Here is an 8,670-nt window from a genome sequence, read left to right on the forward strand (position 1 = left end):
GCATTCCTTCAAGCAATTGATCATTCTAAGTCTCCATTCAAGGCTAAGTGTTGTATTCAAGACAAGGATTCAACCATTGAAGAGGAGATCACTTACAACACATTACATACTACATACATTACACCTTCGCATGTAAGAATACAAACATTCTTACAACAAGGTATCAGTACTTGTTTACATTACAAACATTTACATTTACAACATTCTCATTTCTTGGTTAATTCCAAAACTGGGGTTTGACCTAAAGGCAAACCCCTCATCCCTAACCCCCCAATCGTCCTCTCTTTTCTGTGTGTAGGTTGCAGGTACGCGGCTGTAATTGAATATCTGGAACCCTTGTGCAGAGACGAACAGATCCACCTTCGTTTCGCGGATTTTTCGGAGGACCGTGTGCACGCCGGGCGCCATCGTCCCGTCAACTTTCGCTCAAATTTGCAGAACAGCACCGTCTCAACATTTTACTGCTAATTCCAGGTTCGCAGCTTCATCCTACATTCCTATCTCTGTTTATAAGCGAATCTTTCTCACTTTTCATGCATTCCTAGCTTAATCTTTCTATCTACATTCTTTACAAAAGAGGGTATCCTTGATGTCTTAACCCTTGAAACTCATTTAGAATCCAATCTTGCATTGCGTGGGATTGGATCTTGTGGGTTTCAACCCCTCTTTTGAATGTAAAGTCTTCCCTAAGTGAAAACCATCAACCCTAGTGACTCTCCCTTCTCTCTCCTCGGAGTTGGGGAGGGGAGAACGACTAGGGTTCGATTTTTCCGCTTTACAAAAGGCTTCAGACTTGTCTTTCAAGAATGTGACCCACATCATTCTTGAGCAGTCATCAGTGAGAATCATGAAGTACCTATCACCCTGCACACTTCTAGTTTTCATAGGACCACACAAATCAGTATGCACAAGATCAAGCAAGTTGTTGACAGTGAAAGATTTACCTTTAAAGGTTGAGGAAGACATTTTCCCTAATTGACACTCTCTGCACAAGATATTATCCAGTTTTCTTAGCACCGACAACCCTCTAACTGCCTTGATCTTACTAGCCTTCACAATGTTATCAAAGTTTACATGGCAGAGTCGCCTACGCCATATCCAGCTATCATCAAATTTAGCCATAAGACATGTACTTATATTTGCATTCAGCTGAAATAGGTTACCTTTAGTTTGCATACCAGTAGCCACAATTTTGCCATTCTTTCCTTTGATTCTGCACACTCCATTCTTGAATTCCAGAGTGAGACCACTGTCATTCAGCTGGGCAACACTCAGAAGGTTGTGTCTAAGACCATCAACCCAATATACATTGTCAACACTACTCTTTCCATTTAGAGAGATGGACCCTCTGCCTTTGACCATGCATGGTGCATCATTGCCAAAGCGAACCACACCACCATCATACTCCTCCAAGGATAGAAACTTGCTTCGGTCACCAGTCATATGGTGAGAACAACTACTGTCAATGATCCACTCATTGGAATTATCAAATCGGGAGACAAGAGCCTTCTTGTCTGACACATCTTCTTTGACAGCAACAAACACAATATCTTCATTTTCTTCATCCTCTGATTCTTCATCTGTGACACCTTCATCAATTTCCACAAAACAGTTTCTCTGGTTTCCTCCTTTGAATTTCCTGAACCTTTCTGGTTTGTCCTTGTTATCGCCATTAGGACAGTTTATTGCAATATGTCCTATCCGATTACAAGAAAAGTATTTCAAAGGTAGCTTATCTTTGTATTTATCGGTTCCTTTAGGAAGCTTCTTGGCAAGGAGAGTTTCAAATGCCATCAGAATCTCCTCATCATCCATTTCTCTGCTCTGTCTAGGTTCACCACTAGTGCTAGCTTCTTTTCCTTTTTTGGATGGTATAACAGAGGCTTTAAATGCTGATTTAGTCTTTTGAACACTGCCATCAAAACTATTTAGGTCATAGGCTATCAACTTGGCTATGATGGAGTCCAAGGATACCTTAGTCTTGTCTATTGATCTCAGCTCCTGAATAGCAACAACCCTTATTGCATAGACCGACAATAGGGATCTTAGGACTTTGCTTACCACAGTGGAATCTTCTATTTTACAACCTGCACTCTTGATTCTCTAGCCCTCCCGAGTCCGGATTCATTGACTGCGTTCACCATAGCTATCTCCAACAACTGTTTTTATTCTTATTCCATACTGCTGAATGGTCTCACCTTCAACCATCCGCATATCTTCAAACTTCCCTCTCAGGCTTTCTTCCTTAGCCCGTTTTACATGTTCATCACCACCATAGATATTTTCAAGAGCATCCCATACCTCTTTGGGATTTACCTTGTCCTGAACATCAATAAACTCAATGTCAGATAGACTAGTAATAAGGGCTTTCATGACTTGCCCATTTTCTTGTATCTCTCTCTTTTGGTCATTGGTGAGAGTACCGGTAGGGGCAACATAGACATTCTCAACATAGCTCCAGTGTTGAGCACCCATGCTTCTGATGAATATCTTCATCCTATCTTTCCATATAATGAAATTTTCCCTGTTAAACTTTGGACCTTCCCTCTTCATCATTTGACTAGGATCTTTACCTCAAGTGGTTAAGCTTATAACACAGAGGACCTGGAGGACGCTCTGATACCAATTGATAACTTAATGATGAACGAATAGTACCAAACTAGTACTGAGAGGGGGGGTGAATCAGTACAGACAAAAACACTGTCTTAAACCGGTTTGTCAACTAACACTTATGCACTGACAGACAAACAGTAGCACCGGTCCTTCAACAGAGTTCAACCGACAAAACCCAGTATAACTGAGACAAGCAAAGACCGGTTGACACTTATCTTCTCATATAATCTAACTCTTCATTCCCATTTCACCCTAATGCATGAATAGGCAATCTACCATCAAAGATGTACATATTACTGCAAGATCAACATGCATCACCACTTAACAAAAAACAATCATAACATCACATGAAGAAAGCATCACACTTGACACACATATTTTTCATGTGGAAACCCAACTGGGAAAAACCACGGTGGCGATGAATACCCACAAGCTTATTTCTGAACTCTTTAGAAGTCCGCTCTGTTAGGAGCCTTGTCCGGTTAAAGACAAATACAATAGGTTCTGTTAGGAACCGATCTTGTTAGGGATCACTCGGTTAAGGGATGGCTACAATACCCAGTTAAGGGTTAAACCCTATTAAGCGTACCTTGTTAGAGGATTTCAAGAACTCAATAGCTAAAGGATATCAATGACTCAGTAGCTTCGAGTTACCTCGTTAGAGGATTTTCAACAAGCCGATTAAGGCTACCCTGTTAGGGGATTTCACAACTGTTGAAGTGGTTAAAGATCAACAAGTATATCAATGACCTAATAATAGCACTCAATGCCAATGCAGATCCGCTTAAGCTCCTCTTCACCTTCTGTACTTACACTCTACAGATATGACTTCTCTCCTCTGGTCTGGCAAGAATTATGTATCTCTTCTCTTAGATACACACACACAACTTTTACCAACAACTTTAGAAAGAAGCACAACATCGACCTTGTAGGACAACAGATAGGTCGGTAGCATAAACCCTAAACCCTAGACCTGTTAGGTTAAGGAATTTAAACGATTCAATCCTGACCGTTGATCATATTGTATTAAATGCAACATATCTTGAATAAATCTCAAGACATTCTCCATTGTTCATTATCCACCGATTTCATGGCGGCTGATAATCCATCACGCATTTTCACCGTTTACAAACTTCACACATTCCCGAGGTAGATAGGGATAGTCTTCTTCATGCAAGATCCTTCACACGCACAAGGCTAACGTGGCAACATGATCTGTTCTTTGTTATACTACTAACTCATCACACAAAGATCACTGATTGACTCAGACAGGCTTGAGGTACTCCAACTGGAAATCCTGAAGTGGAAACTACCTACCAACCGGTAGTCATACAATGCTTCCATGTTCTGGTTCCCATGACTACATGCCAGTTCACCTTGACATGCCAGATCATCTTGAACAAATATACTGCTTTACTTTGGCATATATATCGGTTCTCACATATGTCGGTTCTCTCTTCATATCACATATTGACATCAATGACAACATACAATATCAATATCGGTTCTCACATATGCTAGTTCTCTCTTCATATCACATATTGACATCAATGACAACATACAATATCATTATATCCTCATACCGGTTCACATAATGCCAACACATATGACCCATAACAACACTATATGATGTCCTAAGGGGTCATAAAATACCATATGACCCCTTAGGACACCATATGACGCATAACAATACCATATGGTGTCCTAAGGGATCATAAGACACCATATGACCCCTTAGAACACAATATGACCCCTAACGACATCATATAGTGTCCTAAGGGGTCATAGGACACCATATGACCCCTTTTGACATAATATGACCCCTAACAACGTTATATAGTGTCCTAAGGGGTCATATGGTGTCCTAAGTGGTTATAGAATGCCATATGACCCCTTAAGAAACCATAAGACCCATAACGACACCATATGATGTCCCAAGGGGTCATATGGTGTCCTAAAGGGTCACAGGACACCATATGACCTCTTAGGACATAGTATAACCCCTAAGAAAACCTAATGGATCATATTGTGTCTAAGGGATCATACAATTTCCTATGACCCCTTAGGACACAATATGACCCCTTAGCACACCATACAACCCCGAATGACACCATATGGTGTCCTAAGGGGTCATAGAACACCATATGACCCGTTCGGACATAATAGGGGTCATAGGATGTCATATGACCACTTAGGACACCATATGACCCATTAGATGTCATTAGGGGTTATATTGTGTCTTAAGGGTTCATATGGTGTCCTATGACCCCTTAGGTGTTTTAGGGGTCATATTGTATCCTAACGGGTCATATGCTATCTTATAACACCTTGGGATACCATATGACATTTTATAACCCCTTAGGATATCATATGGCATCGTTAGGGGTTATATGGTGTGCTAAGAGGTCATATTGTATCTTAAAGGGCCATAGGACATCATATGACTCATTAGGACACCATATGACCCCTCAGGTGTTGTTAGGGGTCATATTGTGTCCTAAAGGGTCATATGGTGTCTCATGAAATTTTAGGACTCCATATGACACCTTAGGACAACATATGATGTTGTTATGGGTCTTATGGTGTCCTAAGGGATCATATGGTGTTCTATGAGCCTTTAGGACACCATATGGTGTTGTTAGGGGTCGTATGGTGTGTTAAGGGGTCATATGGTATCCTATGACCCCTTAGGACATAATATGACCCCTAACAATACCTAAGGGGTCATATGGTGTCCTAAGGGGTCATAGGATACCATATGACCCCTTAACACACCATATGACCCCTAACAACACCATATGGTGTCCTAAAGGCTCATAGAACACCATATGATCCCTTAGGACACCATAAGACCCATAACAACATCATATGTTGTCCTAAGGTGTCATATGGAGTCCTAAAATTTCATGAGACACCATATGACCCTTTAGGACACAATATGACCCCTAAAAACACCTGAGGGGTCATATGGTGTCCTAATGAGTCATATGATGTCCTATGGCCCTTTAAGATACAATATGACCTCTTAGCACACCATATAACCCCTAACGATGCCATATGATATCCTAAGGGGTTATAAGATGTCATATGGTATCCCAAGGTGTTATAAGATAGCATATGACCCGTTAGGATACAATATGACCCCTAAAACACCTAAGGGGTCATAGGACACCATATGAACCCTTAAGACACAATATAACCCCTAATGACATCTAATGGGTCATATGGTGTCCTAAGTGGTCATATGACATCCTATGACCCCTTAAGACAGAATATGACCCCCTAGCACACCATACAACCCCTAACGACACCATATGGTGTCTTAAGGGGTCATAGGACACCACATGACCCATTAGGACACAAAATAACCCCAAACGATACCTAAGGGATCGTATGTTGTCCTAAGGGGTCATATGGTGTTCTAAGGGGTCATAGGACACCATATGACCCCTTAGGACACCATACGATCCATGATGACACCATATGGTGTCCTAAGGGGTCATAGGACACCATATGAACCCTTAAGACACAATATGATCTCTAACGACACCTTAGGGGTCATATGGTGTCCTTAGTGGTCATATGATATCTTATGACCCCTTAGCACACCATACAAACCCTAATGACACCAAATGGTGTCCTAATGGGTCATATGATACCATATGACCCCTTAGGATTCCATATGACCCATAACAATACCATATATTGTTTTCAGGAGTCATATGGTGTCCTAAGAGGTCATAGGACACCATATGACCCTTTAAGACACAATCTGATGCCTTAGCACACAATATGACCCTAACAACATCATATGGTGTCCTAAGGGTTCATAAGACACCATATGACTCATTAGGACACAATATGACCCCTAATGACACCTAAGGGGTCATATGGTAAAGTTAGAGGTGAGGATAGGTATGACAGAGATATGGCATTTAGGGAAGAGAGAATTAGAGAGAATTGGGGGTAATTAGGGGTTGGGAGGAGAGGGGGGATGGGAAAGTATCAACAAAGGGAGAGAGGGAGAGATGAGGAGAGAGGTTCAAAGAGAGAGGTCTGGAGAGAAGATAATTAGGGGAACCGGAGGGGGGAGAGAGAGGGAGGGAGTATCAACAAAGGAAGAGGGGGGAGAGATGGGGAGAGAGCCCCCTGATTACCCTCTCTCTAGTCCATCTCTTTGTTAATACTTCCCTCTTCCCCTCTGCTCCCCCTAATTATCCTCTCTCTATCACTCTCTTCACCTCTCTCCACATCTCTCTCTCTCCTTTTTTTGATACTTACTCTTCTCCCTCTCTTCTTATTCGATAATTACACCCAACTCTCTCTCACATTATTTATTTCCCTCAATTACCCTCGAACACCTCTCTCCTCCTATGGGTTTATAGATACTTCCCTCTCTGCCTCTCCCCACCCCCTAATCACTCTCTATGTCTCTCTTAACCTCTTTCCCCATCTCCCTTCTCTCTTTGTTGATACTTTCCCCTCTTGCCCTCTCCTCCTACCCCCTTATAATCTCAAACTCTCCCTCTCATTCTCTCTTCACCCCAATCACCCGCTCCCACTCTCTCTTTGCCTTCCACCTAATTACCTATATCTCTCTCTCTCTCACTCTCTCTTCCCCCCAATTAATCTATCCTTCTCACCTCTCTCCCCCTCTCCTTTTTTTGATACTTCCCTACGCCTCTCCTTGTCCCCTCTGAATTTTGTTGCTATAGATGAGAAGGAAATGCAAAGAGACTAGTCTAGATCTTAAGGAAGAGAGAGTGACATAGAGGATGAAATTATGAATAGGTAGAAATATAAGCACCTTGTAGAGCTTGAGAGAATGAATGAGGTATTCAATGACAATTAGTGATATAGGTCTAGAGAGAGATGTATAAATATGGACAAAAGAGAGGGAGGAAGAAACAAACAAGTGGAGTGATAGGTTTAGGAGAGAGAGGTGGAGAAAGGAACAAACATAGATAACATGGTTTATCAAAATTTATCGAACTCAATAAAATTCATAAATTTTCTATTATTAATTAATTACTTATTTAGTTTATTTTGAGATGATTGTTACAAAAATTCATGCAATAGGGAAATCATATGAAAAAGTCATGAGTTTTTTATGTTTTAAAAATGAAGGATGAATTTAAATGAATTATAATTATTTAAAAAAAAAAAATTGAGAATATACCTATTCCATATCATAGAGCTCTTAATTACCTTTCCAATGCCTATAAAAAATCAAAATTTTGATATAAAACGCAAAAGTTATGCCCAATTTACTAATATATATATATATATATATATATATATATATATATATATATATATATATATATATATATATATATATATATATATATATATATATATATATATATATATATATATATATATATATATATATATATATATATATATATATATATATATATATATATATATTTCAAAAACAGATATCCGATTTTAAAACATTAGTTTTTCCCTCCATATTTTTGTTCGGGTTTGCTTTGGGATTTGGCTTGGAAGTGACAAGCTTGGAAAGTCAACTAAAAAAACGTGTTTTTCAGTATTCCTTGATTTTCTAGACTTTACATTGGTGGCTAATGACTTTTTTTATAGCCAAAATTGATAAAACGAAAAGGTTTTTTTAAGGATGTTCTCAGCTTTCCAACAATATAAGGCTTGTCTTATTTCGACTTTAATAAACAATTATTATTTATTTTCTAATTGAATTCTGACAAATGTCCTGATTGATAGACTGATTGAAAAACACTCATAACTTTCAAATCGCATTACATTTATTGAATCCAAAACATGTGTCACATCCTATGCTTCATCTACTATAGGGAAAAATATAAAAAAATGAAGTTCATAAGGTTTTGACAAAGTTAAGGTGGTCAGACGTAAGAGTTTTTGAATTTCTGAAAAAGTTGTCGTAAAAAATTCATAAATAATTATTTACTTCATAAAAAATTATAAAAAACATGTGTCACATCCAGACATGAGTCTAATACTTATATTATAAATCTTATAAAAAAATATTATGATTTGATTGTGATTAGGGTG

This window comes from Cryptomeria japonica, chromosome 5, assembly GCF_030272615.1.
Source record: "Cryptomeria japonica chromosome 5, Sugi_1.0, whole genome shotgun sequence".
Classification (NCBI taxonomy): domain Eukaryota; kingdom Viridiplantae; phylum Streptophyta; class Pinopsida; order Cupressales; family Cupressaceae; genus Cryptomeria; species Cryptomeria japonica.